The sequence below is a fragment of the Giraffa tippelskirchi genome, chromosome 6 (assembly GCF_054371585.1).
Source record: "Giraffa tippelskirchi isolate mGirTip1 chromosome 6, T2T-mGirTip1v1.2.pri, whole genome shotgun sequence".
In the NCBI taxonomy this organism is placed as follows: domain Eukaryota; kingdom Metazoa; phylum Chordata; class Mammalia; order Artiodactyla; family Giraffidae; genus Giraffa; species Giraffa tippelskirchi.
This window is the reverse complement of record NC_137280.1, coordinates 58,427,560-58,450,950: the sequence shown is the minus strand read 5'-3', so window position 1 is coordinate 58,450,950 and position 23,391 is coordinate 58,427,560. Positions and strand designations below refer to the sequence as shown.

Genomic DNA, 23,391 nt, shown 5'->3' with positions numbered 1-23,391 from the left:
TTAAAATATATATTGTTTGATAATACAGTCACTCCTGCTCTCTTTGGTTACTATCTGTGTGGAATATCTTTTTCAATCCTTTAAATTTCAACTTATTTTGTCTTTGTATCTATAGTGAGTGTTTCACAGGTAGACAACGTTTTTAAATTTTAATAAATTCTTCCAATATCTTCCTTTTTATGTTGTGTTAGTTTCAAGTACAATACAAAGTGACTCATACACACACACACACACACACACACACACACACATATTTTTCAGATTCCTTTCCATTGTAGGATATTACAAGATATTGAGTTCCCTGTGTTATACGGTAGGTTTTTGTTATTTACCTATTTTATATATAGTAGTATGTATATGTTAATGCCAAACTCCTAATTTATGTCTCTACCTCATTCCCTCTATCCCCTTTGGTAACCATAAAATTTACTTTCTGTCTCTATGAGTCTATTTCTGTTTAGAAATAAGTTCATTTTTATCACATTTTTTTTACATTCCACATATAGGTAATATATTTGTCTTTCTCTGTCTGACTTAATATGATAATCTCTGCATCCATCCACATCGCTGCAAGTGACATTATTTCATTCATTTTTATAGCTAAGTAATATTCCATTGCATATATTTACAACAACTTCTTTATCCATTCATCTATAATGAACATTTAGGTTACTTTTGTGTCTTGGCTTAGGTAAATAGTGCTGCTATGAATACTAGTATGAATATATCTTTTCAAATTGGAGTTTTCTCAAGATATGTGCCCAGAGGTGGCATTGTTGGATTGTATGGTAACTCTATTTTTCTTGTTTTTTTTTAATTGAGGTATAGTTGGTTTACAATGTTGTGTTAATTACTTCTGTAAAGCAAAGTGATTCAGTCTATACATTCTTCTTGTTATATATTCTTTTCCATTATGGTCTATCATGCATGCATGCGTGCTCAGTCGCTCAGTGATATCTGATTCTTTGCAATTATATTGTAATATAATATTATATATTATTATATATTATATATATTATTATAATATATATTATATATATTATATTGTAATATAATATTATATATTATAATAATATATTGATATATAACAGAATATATAATGTATAAACATATATACTATATATCATAGAATATATATCATATATAATGATACACATAATATATATTAATATATATTATTATATATATTATATATCATTATATATGATATATGTCAATATATATCATTTTACATATGTTATACATATTATATGTGATATATATTATATATTATTTTTATATATATAATAGAATATATATAAAAAATATATATTATATATGTGTATACGTATAAAGACAGCTGAGCACCAAAGAATTGATGCTTTTGAACTCTGGTATTGGAGAAGGCTCTTGAGAGTCTCTTGGACTGCAACGAGATCCAATCAGTCCATCCTAAAGGAGATCAGTCCTGGGTGTTCATTGGAAGGACTGATGTTGAAGCTGAAACTCCAATACTTTGGCCACCTGATGCAAAGAGCTGACTCATTGGAAAAGACCCTGATGCTGGGGAACATTGAGGGCAGGAGAAGAAGGGGATGACAGAGGATGAGATGGCTGAATGGCATCACTGACTTGATGGACATGGGTTTGGGTGGACTTAGGGAGTTAGTGATGGACAGGGAGGCCTGGGGTGCTGCAGTTCATGGGATCGCAAAGAGTCGGACACGACTGAGCCACTGAACTGAACTGAACTGATATATATGTATAATATATATATTATATATATTTATATATTTTAATATGCTGCTGCTGCTGCTGCTGCTGCTAAGTCGCTTCAGTCGTGTCCGACTCTGTGCGACCCCATAGACGGCAGCCACCGGGCTCCGACGTCCCTGGGATTCTCCAGGCAAGAATACTGGAGTGGGTTGCCATTTCCTTCTCCAGTGCATGAAAGGGAAAAGTGAAAGTGAAGTCGCTCAGTCGTGTCCGACTCTTAGCGACCCCATGGACTGTGGCCTACCAGGCTCCTCCACCCATGGGATTTTCCAGCCAAGAGTACTGGAGTGGGGTGCCATTGCCTTCTCCATATTTTAATATATAGTATTATAATTATATAATAGTATAGTACAATATATAATATATGTAATATAGTATATAATATATATAATGTCTATATATTATATATAACATATATTAAAATATATAAATATATATATTTATATACAATATGTATAATGTTAATTATAATTATAGTATAATTATAATAATATATAACATATAATTATATTCTATATATTCTATATATTCTATATTATATAAGATATATTATATATGATATATATCTTATATATAATTATTATATATTATATATATCATATATAATTATATATGATATATATTATATATCTTATATATATAATTATTATATATTATATATATCATATATAATTATATATGATATATGATATATATTTTATATATATAATTATATATGATATATATAATATATATCTTATATAGATAATTATTATATATTATATATCATATATAATTATATATGATATATACTATATATGATCTATATATAATATATAACATATAATATATATAATTATATATATCAGTTCAGTTCAGTCACTCAGTCGTGTCCAACTCTTTGCGATCCCATGAATCGCAGCCATCCAGCCATCTCATCCTCTGTCGTCCCCTTCATGTGTTATTGAACCAGTAGAGTCAGCAGTGACCCTCATTTGGACTTAACCTTTATTACTTTCGTGAGTTTTTGTCAGAATAAAAACTGAATATCCTAACTTTCTCAACTGCATAGCAATTCAATAGGTTAATAATTGTAAAGTGTTAATGTTCTTTTTTTTTTTTTTTTTTTGAGCTCAGGGCTGAATTGAATTTTTTTCTAAAATAATCACTATTATTAACCATGGGTTGAATTTGATAACTAGCTTTGGTTACAGATTTGATAATGTTTCTTAGTGAAATCAACCTAAAACTCTAAGGAAATATAGAGCTTGTGTGTAAAATTTATACTGTAGTAAAGCAAATTAGACAACAGCTAATGTTTAAATCACAAGTAAAGGCAACATGCTTTATGTACCTCCTGTGCTGTCAAAAATTATGGACACAGTCAGGTTGTGGGGGAGGAAGGAGAGGATGAGATGTATAGAGAGAGTAACATAGAAAGTTACATTACCATATGTAAAATAAATAGCCAATGTGAATTTGCTGTATGACTCAGGGAACTCAAACAGGGGCTCTGTAACAACCTAGAGGGGTGGGAAGGGGAGGGATGTAGGAGGGAGGTTCAAGAAGGGACATATGTATATCTCTGGCTGATTCATGTTGATGTTTGGCAGAAACCAACAAAATTCTGTAAAGCAATTATCCTTCAATTAAAGATAAATAAAATTTAAAAACCAAAAAAAGAAAAAGAGGTGCACACTCTATTCCCATACAACTTTGTGTGAGTATACATTCTGAGCTGAAACTACAGTTGTAACAATATTTTTTTGGACTGCAATGAAAGTGCAAAGGAAATGTCCTTATTGCAGAATCCATTTACCTGAGAAATGATGGGCTTCCACCTAACTTTTGATTGGAAGTGATAATCTGCATTGTAATGACATGCTATAAAAGGCAGATATCAAGAGGAGAATCTAGCAGAATTCTATAAAAGTCTCCCAAGTGGTAAATACTCTCAATTAATACCATATCTTTAGGGGTCAGTATTTGCTAGTATTCACCTGCGTGAAAAAAAAAAATTTCAAAGGTAAAATATGTAAAATCTTATTACAGGTTGGCAGTAATAGATGAACACTTGCAATCAATTTTGATGACAGAAAATAGTAACTTTGAACCCCAACTAAGCAAAATGTCATCCCCTAAATACTACCATTCTTTCCACTAGTGTTCCTGTATTGCAAAATATCATGCTTAGCTTTTGTTCATGATATCTTATAGAAATTTGTTTCTCTCTTGTCATGTAGATATATACTTAATACCTTCAATTTTGCAACTTGGCCTGTAAAGCCTTAAACAGATTTACCATCTAGCTCTTTACGAAAAGTGTTTGCAGACTCCTGGAGAGGAGATTTTGGTCTGTGTCTATTTATTTATTTATTTTGAGACAGCAAGACAAATGCCCATGAAATGGCAAACAAACTTAGTCTCTTCCTTTCCTTTTTCTTAAATTTAAAATATTCTTCTGAAGTACAGAAAAGCTAAGGAATCTTGACCACCCACCTTTCTGCACACACAGTCCCTTTCCAGAGGTCACCCAGGGGTTATCCTGCTTCCTCCCTTTCTCCCCTACAGTTTAGTCTCACTCAACAGCCAGAGTGATCCTGTTAACAAGCAGGGCAGTTCTGACCCCTCTGCCTTCAGCCCAAGCAGCTGCCCATTTTATCCCTTTTAAAGCCATGACCCCATAGTGGCCCTGTCAGCCCATGTACCCACCCCATCCCCACCCACATGAAACTGGCCACACAGGCCTTTGATTTTCCTTGGCAAACTCCTTTCTTAGAGCCTTTGCATGGAATATTCTCTCTGCCTGGAATCATGCTGCTTTACTTTGCAAATAAAAATACAAGGTGCCCAGTTAAATTTTCATTTCAGATAAACCAATAATTTATTTGACTATGTCCCAAATATTGCATGGGACACGCTGACATGAAAAAATTACTCCCTACTTATTTGAAATTCAACTGTAACTGGGTATCCTGTATTTTGCCTGCCAGCACTTCATGGAGTGTTCCTAACTTCTATCAAGTCTTTTCTCAGAAAGGTCTCCTTCTCAGTGAGGCCCACCTTTAGTGCCCATTTAAAATTACTACCCTGGTCTTTCCCTACCACACCCAAATTCCTTTATCTTTCTTACTCTTTTCCTTACAACATCCATTACCTTCTAACACACCAGATAATTCACTAGTTGTGTTTATTGTTTATTTTTATCTCCTCTTATTCAAGTATAAGCTACACATGGACAGAGATCTGGGGGTTTTGCAGGAGACAAAGCACTAATCTATCCCAGTAACTAGAAGTGAACCAGGCACATGAGAGTCCTCAAGAAATGATTGCTGGAAAATGAATGAGTATCCTCTGAGCAGCACCCAGATGTCCACAGGCAAAAATTCTACCTTGAACTTATCTATATTTTTCCAAGCTTTTTTTCCCTCCCCATTCATCCAACCAGGCAGGCTGGTATTACTCCCAAATTCTCCCTCTCTCTCATCCTTCCCTATTCCTCTCCCCAAAATTATTTGGTTCCCGCAACTTGCTACAGTTCCTCTGCATTATTCCTCCCCCGTCACCTGCTCACTGCTCCATGGCTCCACCTTGTCCTTTAGGAGTTGTGTGTTACTCTATAATCTCAAAGTCTCCTCCCCTCTTATCTATCCCCATATGATCCCTTCCTCATACTACTTCTTGATGATCTTTTTAAAATGCAAAATAATGAGAAATGAAACAGAAACCACAATTTATAAAACTGACAGTGTGAGTCTCAAAACTGATAAACTGTTTCAAACTATAACATGACAAGAAAAACTACCTCAAGCTCAAACTGGCTTAACACAAGCAATTTCAGGTCTGTATATTCCAAGATAAGCCCTTAGTTCAGGGGTTCCACAAAGACTCAAGGATTCCAAAAATGAGACTGTGCCAGCAACTCCCTTGGTTTACAAATTCTGGCAGATCCTCACTGCCCAAACCTGCCCCAGAACCATCAAACCTTTCAGCACCCTGCCCTCACTCTCCCTTTGAGAAGTTATCAAGACTTCCTGGAGGTGATGCTAACTTTTGCTCAGAAAGTTGAATAAACTCAGATTCATGTGATCAGTCTCTGGTGGTCTTGGTAGCAGCTTTGCAGTTCTCTTTCAATTTTCTGCTTCAGTTCAGTTCAGTTCAGTCACTCAGTCATGTCCGACTCTTTGCAACCCCATGGACTGCAGCAGGCCAGGCCTCCCTGTCCATCACCAACTCCCAGATTTACCCAAACTCATGTCCATTGAGTCAGTGATGCCATCCAACTAGCTCATCCTCTGTCGTCCCCTTCTCCTCTCATCTTGAATCTTTCCCAGCATCAGGGTCTTTTCAAATGAGTCGGCTCTTCACATCAGGTGGCCATAGTATTGGAGTTTCAGCTTCAGCATCAGTCCTTCCAATGAACACTCAGGACTGATCTCCTTTAGGATGGACTAGTTGGATCTCCTTGCAGTCCAAGGGACTCTCAAGAGTCTTCAACACCACAGTTCAAAAGCATCAGTTCTTTGGCGCTCAGCTTTCTTCACTGTCCAACTCTCACATCCATACATGACTACTGGAAAAACCATAGCCTTGACTAGACGGATGTTTGTTGACAAAGTAATGTCTCTGCTTTTTAATATGCTGTCTAGGTTGGTCATAACTTTCCTTCCAAGGAGTAAGCGTCTTTTAATTTCATGGCTGCAGTCACCATCTGCAGTGATTTTGGAGCCCAAAAAAATAGTCGGCCACTGTTTCCACTGTTTCTCCATCTATTTGCCATGAAGTGATGGGACTGGATCCCATGATCTTTGTTTTCTGAATGTTGAGCCTTAAGCCAACTTTTTCACTCTCCTCTTTCACTTTCATCAGAGGCTCTTTAGTTCTTCTCCACTTTCTGCCATAAGGGTGGTGTCATCTGCATATCTGAGGTGGTTGATATTTCTCCCCGCAATCTTGATTCCAGCTTGTGCTTCCTCCAGCCCAGCATTTCTCATGATGTACTCTGCATATAAGTTAAATAAGCAGGGTGACAATATACAGCCTTGATGTACTCCTTTTCCTATTTGGAACCAGTCTGTTGTTCCATGTCCAGTTCTAACTGTTGCTTCTTGACCTGCATACAGATTTCTTAAGAGGCAGGTCAGGTGGTCTGTTATTCCCATCTCTTTCAGAATTTTCCACAGTTTATTGTGATCCACACAGTCAAAGGCTTTGGCATAGTCAATAAAGCAGAAATAGATGTCTTTCTGGAACTCTCTTGCTTTTTCGATAATCCAGTGGATGTTGGCAATTTGATCTCTGGTTCCTCTGCCTTTTCTAAACCCAGCTTGAACATCTGGAAGTTCACGGTTCACGTATTGTTGAAGCCTGGCTTGGAGAATTTTGAGCATTACTTTATTAGCATGTGAGATGAGTGCAATTGTGCGGTAGTTTGAGCATTCTTTGGCAAATTTTCTGCTTAAGTTCCTTTTATTACTCTCTATGGCCTGCAGAGAAGTCCACTAGTCCCATCATGGTGCACAAGCACTGTCCCTGAGAAGCTACCTGCCCTCTGCTCCCAGCATGGTTGTGGCTTTGTCCTTTCATCTTTTCCTGACTTTGCAGATGTCCCACCTACCTGTTTTTTCTGCTCCCTAGTCCATTCTTTCAGGTACAGTTCAAGTTTCATCTCCTAAGCTACACATCTTTCTTACCCATTCTCAGTAGCCTTTTAGACATATATTGGCCCAAGTATTGAATCATTGGCTTACTCAGCTCATTGGAGAGACACGACTTGCCCCATCTCAGGCCCAGCATCAGACCCAGTGCCTGGTATATAGCCATCATTTGTAAACTTTTCTCCATAAATTAAAGGTAACAGGTGAGTAAAGTGTTTTCCTTTTCCCTTTTTAAGATGTCTCTCATGGGCTTTGAAATTCTCTTGTTCTGGCACTAAGGCATGTCCGACTCTTTGTGACCCCATGAACTGCATCATGCCAGGCTTTCCTGTCCTTCACTGTTTCCGGAATTTGCTCAAACTCATGTCCACTGAGTGAAAGATGCCATCAACCATCCCATCCTCTGTCATCCTCTTCTCCTCCTGCCCTCAATCTTTCCCAGCATCAGAGTCTAAAAGACTCATTAAAATGAGCTGGTTCTTCGCATAAGGTATTCAAATTATTGGAGCTTCAGCTTCAGCAACAGTCCTTCCGATAAATATTCAGGGTAGATTTCCTTTATTATTAACTGGTTTGACCTCCTTGCTGTCCAAGCGACTCTCAAGGGTCTTTTCCAGCACGACAGTGTAAAGCATCAGACTTCTTTGTGGTCCATCTCTCACATCCACACATGACTACTGGAAAAACCATAGGATCTTTGTCAGCAAAGTGATGTCTCTGCTTTTAAAAACACTGTCTAGGTTAGTCAAAGCTTTTCTTCCAAGGAGCAAGCATCTCTTAATTTCATGGCTGCAGTCACTGTCCACAGTGACTGATTTTGGAGCCCAAGAAATCACTGTTTCCACTTTTCCCCATCTATTTGCCATGAAGTGATGGAAGGAGATGCCACAATCTTGGTTTATTGAATGTTGAGTTTTAAGCCAGCTTTTTCATTTTTCTCTTTCACCCTCATCAAGAGGGTTTTTAGTTTCTCTTTGCTTTCTGCCTTTAGGGTAGTGTCATCTGTGTATCTGAGGTTGTTGATATTTCTCCTGGCAATCTTTATTTCAGCTTGTGATTCATCCAGCCTGGCATTTTGAATGATGTGCTCTGCATATAAGTTAAATAAGCAGGGTGACAATATACAGTCTTGTCATACGCCTTTCCCAATTTTCAACCAGTCCGTTGTTCTATGTCTGTTTCTAACTGTTGCTTTTTGACCTGCATACAGGTTTATCAGGAGGCAGGTAAGGTGATCTACTATTCCCATCTCTTGAAGATGTTTCCACAGTTTGTGTGATCCACATAGTCAAAGTTTTTAGCATAGTCAATAAAGCAGAAGTAGATGTTTTTCTGGAACTCTTTTGCTTTTTTGATGATCCAACAGATGTTGGCAATTTGATCTCTGCTTCCTCTCCCTTTTCTAAGTCCATTTTGAACATCTGCAAGTTCATGGTTCACATACTGTTGAAGCCTGGCTTGGAGAATTTTGAGCATTACCTTGCTGGTGTGTGAGAATAGTGCAATTATGTGGTAAATTGAACATTCTTTGGCATTGCCTTTCTTTGGGACTGGAATGAAAACTAACCTTTTCCAATCTTGTGGCCACTGCTGAGTTTTCCAAATTTGCCGGCTTATTGAGTAGAGCACTTTAACAGAATCATCTTTTAGGACTTGAAATAGCTCAACTGGAATTCCATCACCTCCACTAGCTTTGTTTGTAGTGATGCTTCCTAAGGCTCACCTGACTTTGGACTCCAGATGTCTGGCTCTAGGTAAGTAATCACACCATCATGGTTATCTGGGTTATGAGGATCTTTTTTGTATAGTTCTTCTGGGTATTCTTCCCATCTCTTCTTAATATCTTCTACTTCTGTTAGGTCCATACCTTTTCTGTCCTTTATTGTGCCCATCTTTGAATGAAATGTTCTTACACAGGACTGGGGAAACAGACTCTTGGAGAGCACCAACAAAACCTTGTGCACACCAGGACCCAGGAAAAAGGAGCAGTGACCCCTTTCTGACCCAGACTTGCCTGTGAGTGTCCAGAAGTCTCCTGTGGAGGCGTGGGTTAGCAGTGGCCTGTGGCAGGGTCAGGGGCACTGAGCGTGGCAGTGTGTGTACCGGACCTTTTGAAGGAGGTTGCCATTATCTTCATTAACTCCACCATAGTTTGGTCTCAGGTCAAACAACAAGGAGGGAACATAGCCCTGCCCAAAAACAGAAAATTGGATTAAAGATTTAATGAGTGTGGCCCCACCCATCGGGACAAGACCCATTTTCCCCCACAGTCAGTCTCTCCCATCAGGAAACTTCCATAAGCCTCTTATCCTTATCCATCAGAGGGCAGAAAGAATGAAAACCACAGTCACAGAAAACTAATCAAACTGATCACATGGACCACAGCCTTGTCTAAGTCAATGGAACTATGAGCCATGCTGTGTAGGGCCACCGAAGACAGACAGGTCATGGTGAAGAATTCTGACAAAATGTGGTCCTTTGGAGAAGGGAATGGCAAATCACTTCAATATTCTTGCCATGAAGAGCATGATGAACAGTGTGAACAACAACAAGGGATTTTTAAGAGTATTATATCTGAATTCAGAAAACACACAAGTATAAATGTAGAAGTGGTTCAGGTAAGCAGCACTTACAGAATGTTGCCTTGGTGGTGGTGATTTAGTCACTAAGTCATGTCTGACTCTTGCAACCCCATGGACTGTAGCCTGCCAGCCTCCTCTGTCCATGGGATTCTCCAGGCAAGAGTACTGGAGTGGGTTGCCATTTCCTTCTCCATTAACACAAGGTAAACCAGCTTTGATTAGCCAAGTTTCCATTACAATCATTATCTTAATTGCCCATTTTGAGATTAATCATGTAGGGCCCACTTGCTACTAGTTAATCTATGGCAGAAAAGAAGTAAAAAGAGTATAGAAAAGGAACTCAGATTGTGTTAGTTTTCTATTGCTATAAACAAATTACCACAAACTTAGAGACTTAAGGCAACATCCACTTACTTCTGTAGGTCAGAAGTCCAGGCCCAACGCAGATGGGATCTCTGCTGGGGTCTAACATGGATGTAACCAAGATTTTGGCCTGCGCTGTGTTCCCATTTGGGGCTCTGAGTCCTCTTTCAAGCTCATTCAAGTTGTTGGCAGGACTCGGTCTCTTGCAGCTGTAGGACTTGGGTCCCCAGGAACTGATTTCAGATTCTAGAGACAATCATCAGATCCTAGCCACCTTGGCCCTGTCACAATATGGCAGCTTCTTTAAAGCCAGCAGGAAAATGTACCTCCACACAGAACAACCTAATCAAGGGAATAACAACTCTCATATTCATAGGTCTTCTCCAGTCTCCAGGTTGTGCAGGTCTTGTGCATCAACAGGAGGGAGTTAGGGGGCTATCTCAGATTCTGCCTACCACACAATGGTTACAGGGAGATTTTTAATATAGTGTCAAAAGCAAAATCTATATTGTATCAGAGGAAGGCATAGAAGAGAAGTTTCTGATCTGAAGACTAGGAATTGAGTACTTAACAAAAATAGATATGAAACAACTCAGGAATAATAAAGGCATCAAGCAGTTTAAAGTAGAATTTAGCTAAAATGTAATAGGATAGACTTCTTTTTCTTAAAATGGGAGTTAGCATTTAAACAGTTGTTTTATTAATTTTGAAGCAAAATTGCAATGTTATTGATTACAAATATACTGCTCTATGAAACAACAAACAGTCAATGTGGAATGCTTTGTGATACACCAGATTGGTAATTCAATTCAGACCATCTCCCCATTTTCAGTTTCCTGTCCTCCACAAAGACCTAAAACTGGTTGAAATGGCCCCAAAGACCATAGTTTTGACCTATGCTGCAAAGTGCAATGTTAACACTAATCCACTAAGAAATCAACTCAGTAATCAGTAAATATCTTGAGTGAAACAACTCAATGTACCCAGTTAAATAATTTTAAATGATTGTTTTATAAGTATAATTTATTTCCTCTGTTCTACCTGCTTTTCTAAAGTGAATCAAGAGATTGGGATTGACATTTATTAATATATACTACTATATATAAAATGGGCTTTCCTGGTGGCTCAGTGTTAGAGAATTCACCTGCCAACTCAAGAGACACGAGTTTGATCCCTGGGGTTGAGAAGAAGCCCTGGAGAAGGAAATAGCAACCGACTACAATATTCTTGCTGGAAATCCCATGGACAGAGGAGCCTGGAGGGCTACAGCCCATGGATTTGCAACAGAGTCAGACATGATTTAAGGACTAAACAACAGTAGCAATATATAAAATAGGTAATTAATAAGAACTTGCTGTATAGCACAGAGCACTGTACTTAATGCTCTGTGGTGACCTAAATGGGAAGGAAATCTAAAAAAGAGTGGATATATTTATAGGCATATTTGATTCACTTTGCTATTCAGCAGAAACTAACACAACATATTAAAGCATCTATACTCCAATAAAATATCAAAAGTTGTTACCTGATTCTTATATTACCATAAAGTTTTTCAATACTTTTATTTTACTTATGAAGGTTAAAGATCATTTTATCTCTTAAACAACATCACAATCCCTTTTTGAATGACATGATCTTTTCTTAATAATTCAAATATTTTCTAGATAACTATTAATTTTCAATATTTAAAGTTTATTTTCTAATTTCTAGATATGGGAACGTGTGTTCAAAAGCATAATTTCCTTTAGCTGTCTTTTCCCATATACTCTATTTTCTAAAACCATACAGCAAAAATAGTTTTAAGGGCTGAAAGAAATTCCCTGTGTATGACAGTGTAGTGTTAGCATATCAAATAACTTCTAGTTTTATTGAAAAGAAAATTAAAACACTGAAATACAGAGTAATATAAAACTGAACATATGCACAAAATTTCCACCAGAAAGAATATGAAACAAAATGTTAAATCTGCATGTATAATACGGTATGTTATGCTTCAGTTTCCATAGCAACTTCTTTGACAGATGTTAACAGGGATATTGCCGCAAAATATAAAATAGCATAAAGCAAAGTTACACATATTTTCAATCAGTGATTAGCTTACTACACACAGAAGACAGAAGCTAAGCCACATGATACTACTGAACTAAACAAAGATGGTGGCAAGTCTGAGAGGTTTATAGTACAGCATTAACAAACTCTATATTGGAGATATGGGCTTCCCTGGTGGCTCAGATGGTAAAGCGTCTGCCTGCAATGTGGGAGACCCGGGTTCAATCCCTGGATCGGGAAGATCCCCTGGAGATGGAAATGGCAACCCAATCTAGTACGCTTGCCTGGGAAATCCCATGGATGGACGAGACTGGTAGCCCTACCAGCCGACCCCTACCATGGGGTCACAAAGAGTTGGACATTTTGCCTCACTACAACCTGACTTTTTGCATCACTATGGTCTGACACTTTGCCACACTATGGCCTGACTCTTTGTCACAAAGGGGCCTGAGTATGGCTAACTGGTCTCAGATTCTCGTCCTCACTAAGGCCTGACTCTCATACACACTAGGGTCTCACCATGCTCCTCACTAAGGCCTCACTCTGGTCCTCATTACAGCTTCACTCTGGTCCTCACTATGTCTTTGTCCTCGTCCTCACCTTAGCCTCACTCTGGACCTCACTAGGGCATCACTCTGATCCTGACTTAGCCTCACTCTGGTCCTCACAGAAGCCTAAGTTTGGAATTCCCTGTGGCTTGACTCTCTGCCTCACTACAGACTGACTCTCTGCCTCACTTGGCCTGAATCTGCATCACGTTGCTTCTCACTATGCCCTGACACTGTTTATCACTAGCCCCTGATTCTGGCCTTCACTGCCCTCAGTCTGTCCTCACGGGTCCTCTTTACAGCCTGGATCTGGTCCTCTCTATGGCCTACTCTGCTCCCCTTTACGGTCTGACTTCGATCCTATGTCCTGACTCTGGCCCTCTCTACAGCCTGACACTTTGCCTCACTGGGCCTGACTCTGGTCCTCACTGGGCCCTGACTCTTGTCCTCTCTACAGCCTGTCTACTCCTCACTACAGCCTAACTCTGATCCTCTCTATGGCTTGACACTTTCCTCTCTACTGCCTGACTCTTTGCCTCACTGGGGCCTGACTTTGGTCATCATATGCCCTGACTGTTGTCCTCACTGGGCCATGACCCTGGTACTACCTACAGCCTGACTCTAGTCCTACTGGTCCCCGAGTCCGGTCCTGAATGGGGCCTGAATCTGGTGCTCACAAGGCCCTGACAAGGCTTCTCAATATGCCCTGACTCTGGTTTTCACTACACGCTGACTCACTACACGGTCCTCTCTGGGCACTGAGTCTGGTTTGTACTGAGCCCTGTACTGAGCCCTGACATATATCCTCTCTACTGCTTGGCTCTGGTCCTCATTATAGCTTCACTCTAGTCCACACTGTGTCCTCACTCTGGTCCTCACTACAGCCTCACCTGGTCATCAATATATCCTCACTCTTTTCCTGTTACCTGACACTTCTTATCACTATGCCCTGATTCTGGTCCTCACTGTGCCCTGAGTTTGGTCCTCACTATGGCTTGATCCTGGTCCTCTCTACAGCCTGAATCTGATCCTCTCTATGGCCTGACACTGGTCTTCATTACGACTGGACTCCGGTCCTCAGTATGGCCTGAGTCTAGTCATCTATACGGCCTGACTCTGGTCCTCTTTAGGGCCTACTGTTTGCCTTACCATGGCCTTACACTTTGTCTCACTGGGCCTGACTCTGGTCTACACTGAGCCCCGAGTCTGGTCCTCTCTACAGGCTGACTCTGGTCCTCACTGTGGCCTGACTCTGGTTCTCCCTAGGCCCTTCATCTGGTCCTCACTGGGCCTTGATGCTGGTCTTCACTACAGCCTGCCTCTGGTCCTCACTAAGGCCTGACTCTCCTTTCACAAGGGCCTGACTTTGGACTCACTGGGCACTAAATCTGATTCTTACTACAAACTGACTATGGTCCCTAATATGGCCTGATTCTGGTTCTCACTAAAGCCTAACTCTCGCCTTCACCCTGACCATGACTCTCTTCCTCACCACGGCCTGACTCTTGCCCTCACTATGACCTGACTCTTTCCTCTATTCTGAATCTTTGCCTCAACACAGCCTGACTCTTTGCCTCACTGGGACCTGTTTCTTGTCCTCATTGGAGCCTCACACTGTTTCTCACTGGGCCATGAGTCTGGTCCTCCCTATGGCCCGACTCTAGTTCTAACTATGGCATGACTCAAATCCCCACTAGGGCCTGACTCTGGTCCTCACTGTGCCCTGCCACTGGTCCTCTTTACTGACTGACTCTGGTCAACTCTACAGCCTGACTCTTGTCCTCCCTACTGCCTGAGTCTGGTCCTCTCTATGGCCTGACACTTTGCCTCACTGGGCCTGACTCTGGTCCTCATCAGGCCCTGACTCAGGTCCTCACTGGGCCCTGACTCTAGTCCTTTCTACAGCCTGTCTGGTCCTCGCTGCGGCCAGACTCTGGTCCTCTCTATGGCTTGACACTGTCCTTTCAACTGCCTGACTCTTTGCCTCAATGGGGCCTGACTCGTACTCACTCAAGCCTGACATGATTCTCACTTGGCCCTGATTATGGTCCTCACTACAGCCTCACTCTGGTCTTACACTATGTCATCACCCTTGTCCTCACTTCAGCCTCCCCCTTGTCCTGACTACATCCTCACTCTGGTCCTCACTACATCCTCACACTTTTCCTCTCTATTATCTGACATTTCTTCTCACCAGGCCCTGATAATGCTTCTCGATATGCCCTGACTCTGGTCCTCACTATGCACTGACTCTAGTCCTCAATGTTCCCTGAGCCTGCCCTCACTGAGTGCTGACATGGTCATCTCCATGGCTTGACTCTGGTCCTCTCTATGGCCTGACACTTGTCCTCAGTACAGCCTGACTCTGGCTCTCACTGTGGCCTGAATCTGGTCCGCTCTGCTGCCTGACTCTGCCTCACTGCACCTGACTCTGGTCTTTACTGTGGTCCTGGCTCTTGTCCTCTCTACAGCCTGTCCAGTCCTCACGGCAGCCTGACTCTGGTCCTCTTTACAGCTTGATTCTTTTACTCTCTACTGGGGTCTGACTCTGGTCATCAAAATGCCCTGACTCTGGTCCTCACTGGGCCTGACTCTAGTCCTCCACACTGCCTGACTCTGGTCCTACTGGACCCTGAGTCTATTCCTGAACGGGCCCTGATTCTGGTCCTCACTAGGCCCCTGACTCTGGTCATCTCTTCAGCCTGACTGTTTGCCTTATCAACTGCCTGACTCTTTGTCTCACTTGAGCCTGACTTTTTGACTCACTGGGGCCTGACTCTTGTCCTTACGGGAGCCTGAGATGATTCCTCACCTGACCCTGATTTTGTGGCTCTTCCACATTGTGGCATGAATCTCATCCTCACAAGGCACTGACTCTCGTGCTACTAGGGCCTGACTCTCATCCTCAGTATGGCCTCACTCTGGTTCTCATTTCAGCATGACTTTGATCCTCACTATGGCCTCACTCTGGTCCTCACAGCATCCTCACACTTCTTCTATTATCTGATATTGCTTCTCACTATGCTGTGACTATGGTCCTCTCTGTGGGCTGACTCTGGTCTTCTCTTCAACATTACTCTGTCCTCTCTACTACTTGACTCTGTCTCACTGGGCCTTGATTCTGGTTCTCACTGGGCCCTGACTCTGTTCCTCACCATGGCCTGACTGTGGGCCTCACTAGAACCTGACTGTCATCCTCACCAGGGCCTGACTCTTGTCCTAACAAGATGCTGACTCTAGTTCTCACTGCACCCTGAGATTGGTCCTCACTGAGTTCAGAGTTTGTTCCTCACTGGGCCCTCACTCTGGTTCTCACTACAGTCTGACTCTGGTCTTCACTATGACATTACTTGTCCTCTCTACAACTTGACTGCCTCTCTATGACCTGACACTTTCCCTCACTGGGGCCTGACCCTGGTGCCCAATAGGCCCTGACTGTGGTTCTCAATGGGCCCTGAGTCTGGTCCTCCCTACAGTCTGACTCTGGTCTTACTTGGCTCTGAGTCTGGTCCTGAATAGGCCCTGACTCTGGTCCTCACAATGGCCTGACTCTTGCCTCACTAGGTCCTGACTCTCATCCTCACTAGGGCCTAACACTTGTCCTCCCTATGTCCTGACACTTGTCCTCACTAGATGCTGACTCTGGTCCTCACAGTACCCTGAGTCTGGTCCTCACTGGGCTCTAACTTTGTTCCTCACTACAGCTTGACATTGGTCCTCTCTTTGGCCTGACTTTCATCCTCACCAGGGTCAGACTCTCATCCTCACTATGTCCTGACTGTCCTCCATGGCCTGAATTTTGCCTACTTACAGCCTGACTGTTTACATCATTGGGGCCTGACTCTTGTCCTTACTGGAGCTTGACACTGTTCCACACTGGGCCCTGAATCTGGTCCTCACTACGGCCTGGCTCTGATCCTCACTATGGCATGACTCTTGTCCTCAGTAGGGCTGGACACTCTTCCTCACTAGACCCTGAATCTGGTCATCATGGGGTTTTAACTCCAGTCCACACTGTGGCTTGACTCTGGTCCTAACTAGGGCCTGAATCTCATCCTCACTTTGGCCAGACTCTTGTCCTAACTAGGACCTGACATGCCTCACCCTGGCATGACTCCCATCCTCACTATGGCTTGCCTCTTTCCTATATGGCCTAACACTTTGCCTCACTATGGCCTGACTCCTTGCCTCACTGGGGCCTGATTCTGTTCTTCACTGGATCCTGACACTGTTTCTCACTGGGCCATGATTCTGGTCCTCACTATGGCCTGACTCTGGTCCTCACTACAGCATGACTCTCATCCTCACTAGGGCCTGACTTTCACGCTCACTAGGACCTGACTCTGCTCCTCACTGTGCACTGATTCTGCCCTGTCAATGGTCCTCTCTACAGCTTGACTCTGGTCCTCTCTATGGCTTGACTCTGGTCCTCTCTGTGGGATGACTCTTTCCTCACTGGTCCTGACTCCTGTCCTCACTGGACTCTGACACAATTCCTCACTGGGCCATGATTCATGTCCTCACTACAGCCTGACTGTGCTCTGCTCTAGGGCCAGACTCTCATGCTCACTGGATTCTGATCTCCTGCTTACTAGGGCCTGACTCTCATCCTCACTGCAGCCTCACACCGGTCCTCATTATATCCTCTCTCTTGTCATCACTATGGTCTCACTCTGGCCCTCACTATGTCCTCATTGTGTTCCTCACTACAGCCTCCTTCTGGTCTTCACTACATCCTCACTCTATTCCTATCTGTTGCGTGACACAGCTTCTCACTATACCCTGACAAGGCTTCTCTATGGCCTGACTACGGTCCTCACTAAAAACTGCCTCTGATTCTAACTATGCACTGACTCTTGTCCTCACTAAGTCTTGAGTCTGGTTCTCTCTATGGCTTGAATCTGGTCCTCTCTATGGCCTGACTCTGGTCCTAAGGCCTGACTCTGGTCCTCTCTACGGCCTGACTCTGGTTCTAAGGCCTGACTCTGGTCCTCTCTATGGCCCGACTCTTTGCCTCAATAAGCCTGATGCTTTGCCTCACTTGGCCCTGACTTGTGTCCTCACTGGGCCCTGGTCTGGTCTTCATTGGGCCCTGAATCTGGTCCTCACTAGGCACTGACACTGGTCCTCACTATTGCCTGACTCTTATCTTCACTATGGCCTGAAACTTTGCCTCACTGTGGTCTGACTCTTTGCCTCACTGGGACGACCCTGGTTCTCACTCGGCCCCGAGTCTGGTCCTCACTAGGCACTGATGCTGGTCCTCACTACAGCCTTACTCAGGTCCTCACTGTGCACTGACACTCATCCTCCTTAGGGTCTGAATCTCACCTTTCTAGGGCCTGGCTCTGGCCCTCACTGGGCCCTGACTCTGGTCATCAAGACAGCCTGAAAGTAGTCCTCACTAGGGGCTGACTCTTTTCCTCACAAGAGCCTGACTAACACCTTCTCTACGTCCTGACACTCATCCACGGAGCCAGTACTGTAGCTGTAGGTGCACCCTCCACCCACCCCACAGGCAGAGACCACTGTCCCCTCACAGATTGTCACCAAGTTAAGTCCTATGGATGCTCACTGCTCAGGCCCTAGCCTGGCCAATCCTCTGCCTCAACAGGGAAGGTTTCCTTTTTCCATTTGGGCTCAAGTAGGTGATTATGAAATCAAAGCCAAGAGCAACACAGCACGGGCTTTACTCAGACGCCAAAGAACAGAGAAGCGGGAACTAAGTTCACAGCTCAACTTCTCGCCCATCTGGAGAAAGTGGTTTGATTTTAAACAGTAAAGACAAAGGGAGGAGGAGTGAGGCCAGTGCTGGGGAGGCAGGTACTTCTGGGGAAGGGCAGGGCTTTTCCGAATTAGTAGGGAGCCACCTCATTTTTACCTTTTTTGGTTCTTCATGTTGGGTTATGGCCACCGGTAGGTGTGTCAACATAATGATCAAGTTAGCAGCCAGTGGTGACATGAAGTGAGATCTTAATTCCCTGCCCAGGAATTGAACCTGGGAAGCCTGGATAAGAACCATGAATCCTAGCCATCAGATCAGCAAGGGCTAGAAGCTATTTTTCCCTGGAGCTTTGCCCACAGTGAAAAGTGTATTTATCATAGAGACAAACTGTAAATTCAAGTATAAATTTTTTAGAGACATAGAATAACAACAAACGGGAAAGCACATGGAGAAATGGGTGGTTAAGATAGAAGCACAGAGAAAGGGTGTGGGCGTCCCCCCTAGTGAGGAGGAGAAGAGTAAAGAGATGGTTAAGTCGTTTATATGGGGCAGTTCTTCCGGGTCTTTGTTTTCCTTCAGGCTAATTATCTGGTTTCTTTTCCCACACCTGACCTACCCTGGAACCCTCCCCTGGGTGCACACTCACCCTTCAGCCAGGATGGATCTTGAAGTGAAGTCTTCTGGGAGGAGCAAGACTCATTGCTCCTGGCATTATCTCTTGAGTTTTGACCCACAAGAAGACTTTCTGTGCACGTGTAGTGTGTCCTTTGTCCCAAAAGAGTGGGGGGCAGAGATCCCTTAATTCTTAACTCATACAGGATTTTGTCCTTGCCGTGACTATTACCTTAAGGTGTTTACAAGAGACAAACACTGGCTATTTACTCTCTGTTGTTACTTCCATTTCGGAGGGCAAACAGGAGGCTGATTGTAAATACCCAGACTGAAGCCCACCTAACTCTTTCCTCAGAAATGCTAGTTGTAAGTATCCACCATGAAGTCCACTTATTCGTGTCCCATGAAATGCAAACAGGAGGACAGTTATGTCTAATCTGGAGCCCATCTATTTCCTACATCAATAATACAGTAAAATCAACATACAATATCTGTCGGAAGTCAGATTCATTGCCAGCTTGGTCTCTGATTCCAGCTTGGTCAGCTGGATCTAGTTTTGCTTGTAGCTACCATTCTTCTCTCCGGAACCTTTACCTTAAAGTCTTTTGTTATCTTCTGCTAAAGGTTGGGGTTAAAGGGTTGTGAACAAGGACACCCCTATTAAAGGAGGGTTCAGATGCTGCTACAGAAGCCCCTAATCCTTCCCTGAGAATACTGAGTGGGCTGAGGGCATTAACCACTCACACATCAGCTCCAGAACTGTTCCTGGAGTGACAAGGAGAAGGGGTGTCCCACCTAAAAGACATGGAAGAAGGTGCAGGGTCTCCTGTGCTCTTGAAACGACAAAAAGGGGTGTCCCACCTACTAGATGTGGAGGAAGGGGGCAGGGTCTGCAGTGCCCCTGGAATGACAAGAAGGGTGTCCCACCAACTAGAAGCAGAGGAAGGGGGTAGGGCCTGCAGTGCTCTTGAAGTGACAAGGGGAAGGGGTGTCCCACCTAACAGACATGGTGGAAGGGGGCAGGGTCTGCAGTGCTCCTGGAAAGACAAGGAAAAGGGGTGTCCCACCTACTAGAGGTTGAGAAAAGGGCAGGACCTGCTGGGAGGCTCCAGGGCTCAGCACTGGCTGGGGTGCTCACAGCTGAGAGGGGCCTCAGGGTGCAGTGGGGAGGCACCGGTGGGGGCCCTGAGCCAGTCACTCACCCATCGTGCCTCTCTCCCCTCGAGGGTGTCTGGGGTGTCTCTTCCCCCAGCGATGAAGGGTAGGGCCCTGACAGTCACCCTCACCCCGTCTCCCCAGGGAAGCTCACTGGAGACTTGGCACCCAGCTGGGGGCTGGTCACATGATGGTGTCTGCCCTCCCCCTCCAAAACACCAGTGCCCAGAAGGGGAGCCAGGGCTCAGCAAGAACCTTATGGTTAGTGCAAACATCATAGGTACAGGGGGCTGCCCCTAATGGGAGGGAGGCTTTAGATCAGAGCAGGGAGCTTCCCACCAGCTGCATGAGCTTCCTGAGGCGGTGGTGGCAAACGACCACACACGGAGGCTCTGAACAACAGAAGCCTGTCCTCTCTCAGGCTGGAGACCAGCCATCTGTGGTCAGGGTGTCCCAGCTCTGTGCTCCCTCCAGAGGCTCCAGCACAGGGTCCTTCCTGCCTCTTCCAGTTTTTTGGGCTCCAAGTGTTCCTGGGCTTGTGGCTCCCTCCCTCCCACCTCTGGCTCTATCTTCACCTGGTGTCTCCTCTGTGTCTGTGTCTCTTAGAAGGACGCTCTTAATGATTTAGGGCCACCCCAATCCAGAATGACCTCCTCTCCAGATCCATAACCAATTATACCTGCAAAGACCTATTTCCAAATAAGGTTCCATTCTCAGATTCTGAAGTCATGACATGGACATAGCATCTAGGAGCCCCCCATTCACCCCATACAGCACCCAGTTCCCAGATGCCAGCCTGCCTTCCTCAGGACGGCACTCAGGCTGGTGACTTTCCGTCTTCCTGCATGGAGGCATCTTTTGTTTCTTACTGTAACTTAGTGAGGTTGTCGGTGGGGGGGGGTGCGGCCCTGCTGGCTGACCTTCTGGTGATCCCAGGGACCATGCTGAGCATCCTCCCGGAAGTGCAGGAGCATGGCCAGGGCTCCCTGTGCATATTCTACACTGACCAGGTGGTGGTCAGGCACCTACGTGGGCTGGACTGGCCCCTGGACTACTGCACCTTCTACCACATCGATAGCCTGGTGCACTGTGTGCGGGCCTATGACCATGATTTGTGGACCCGCCTGAACGCTCGGAGCCCTCCTGCCTGCCCCCTGGCCTCCAGCCCCCTACAGAGCCTCCAGTCCTAGTGTGGACACCTCCATCCAGTTGTGGACCCCTGCTCCTGCCATGGACACCCCATCCCATTGGCCCCCAAGAGGCCTGCTGGGAGGGGTGAGAACTTGGCCACAAAGAAGACAGGGCAGGGGCGGGCTCAGACTCCAGGCCCGGGGATCAATCTTCTTCTGTCCCATCCAGGTCAGCACTGATTACGAAGTCTACAGAAGCCAAGCCATGGATCCACCTGCATGTAAAGAAAAACCCAGAGTTAAAGAGCCTGTCAGCAGAGTGGAGAAGGACAGATAGAAATAAGCCCAGCTGGAGCGGGAGCAGACAGAAAGCAGAGATCTGTGCCCTCAAGAGTCGCGACAGGACTGGGGTGCCTGGGGAGCAGCTTGGTGGCTTCTGTAAACAGACGCAGCCTCCTGGAGAGTAGGCCAGCCCTGTGTCCACACCAGATGGATCCATGGAGGCTTGGTTGTGAGTGTTACCAGTCTCGAGCTGAGACAGCACATTAGGAGCCTTACACAACTAGATAAGAAGACATTCATCTTATTCCTAAAACTGGATCAATCAGAACTTCCAGGATACAACTTGCTTCACTAGATCCTCCAACCTGAATTGCCCCTTGCTAGCCGAAGAGACTTGTTTTATTCTTTCAAGACAATAGATTCTTTATTTGTAAACCTTTTGTATGAAAAAAAAAATCAGTGTTTCTTGTGAAACTACATCTTCTCCAAAAATACAAATAAAATACTAGTAAGAAGAAGATGAAGATGGGGCAGGCCCTGACTGCAGCAGGTGTAGACAAGAACGGGGGCTGCTTGGGCACTTGTGCCCCAAAGGCCCAGAATGTGGTGTCTGAGCCCTCAGGGCTCTGACTTGAGGAATCCACCTCCACCTAGGCTCACCTGGGGGGTTGCTGCAGGGAAAGCCTGGCCTTGGGTGACCTTCCAACTTGCCCCACCCCAGCTTCACTCCCCTGGGCGTTCACCCCCAGCCCACCCTACCCCATTAATACTCTTCAAATGGTGTCTCTCACCCAACAGGCCTGAGTGGGAGGTTTTAATACTGAGTGGGGGTCCAACGACCAGTGCCCCATGTGTCCGGCATGTCTCGTGGGGGGAAGGAGCCTCGCTCTCACGGTCATGCCCCAGTGCACCTGGGGCTGGTGGTGGAGGTGGGGGTGTGGCAGCCCCAGGCTCTGTTCTGCAGAAGCTCCCTTTCTGTGGACAAGTCTCTCCTCACTCCTCTATCCTCCCTGGAAACTCAGGAGCCACAGCATAGGGGTACCTCTGGCACCAGGACCCACCCTAGGGAATTTCTCAGAAACAGGGACCAGGCTTGGGGGCTGAAGGGAGGAGGGAGCTGGCCTCTTTGTGATGCATGGGGGCTAGGATGTCTCATAACTGGGAGGGCCTTGGACTCAGCTAACTACCACCTGAGGTCTCCTACCCCTCCCCGGTAGGAGGGCCCTTAGATTCCAGAGCCCCAAGACCCCCCACCACTTCTGACCCTGACTGCAGAGTCAGGGATCCAGAGACCCCCTCCCAAATGCTTTTCTTGGAGGCTCCCAGAAGTCCCTGAAGCTGTTATACTAAGGGTTAGTTATGATGAAGGATGCAGTTAAACTCAGCAAGGACAGGTGTGGAGCAGGGTCCAGCCTCCTCGGCTGTAGCAGCCCAGGAAAACCACCTGAGTTCTGAGGTGCAGGGTTTATTGGGGTCTGTCACATCAACATGGGGCTACGACGTGCCTGACCTCAGCCTCCAGCCCCTACGGGGGACTCAGGAAGCCCCACCATG

At 44.6% G+C, this 23,391-nt stretch overlaps 1 protein-coding gene and 1 pseudogene across 5 annotated transcripts in view; one reads left to right on the top strand and one right to left on the bottom strand.

Moving 5' to 3' along the window:
• Positions 1-16,247, bottom strand: part of LOC145509374 (cryptic protein-like) — a 44,960-nt gene extending 28,713 nt beyond the window's left edge. For 2 of the 4 annotated variants that reach the window (XM_081498020.1, XM_081498017.1), the window contains exons 1-2: positions 12,670-16,247; positions 9,406-9,580 (exon numbers count right to left, since the gene is read on the bottom strand). The gene's annotated coding sequence lies outside the window, so the exon portion shown is untranslated. Of the gene's footprint in view, positions 1-5,450; positions 9,581-10,024; positions 10,166-10,387; positions 10,585-12,669 lie in introns of those variants that run through there. The other 2 variants (XM_081498019.1, XR_014056069.1) reach the window with 2 other exon arrangements.
• Positions 16,248-18,612: 2,365 nt separating this feature from the next.
• On the top strand, positions 18,613-22,022 carry LOC145509375 (small vasohibin-binding protein pseudogene; annotated as a pseudogene). The gene has a single exon (XR_014056070.1). The product of XR_014056070.1 is annotated as a small vasohibin-binding protein pseudogene (transcript).
• Positions 22,023-23,391: the final 1,369 nt, after the last annotated feature.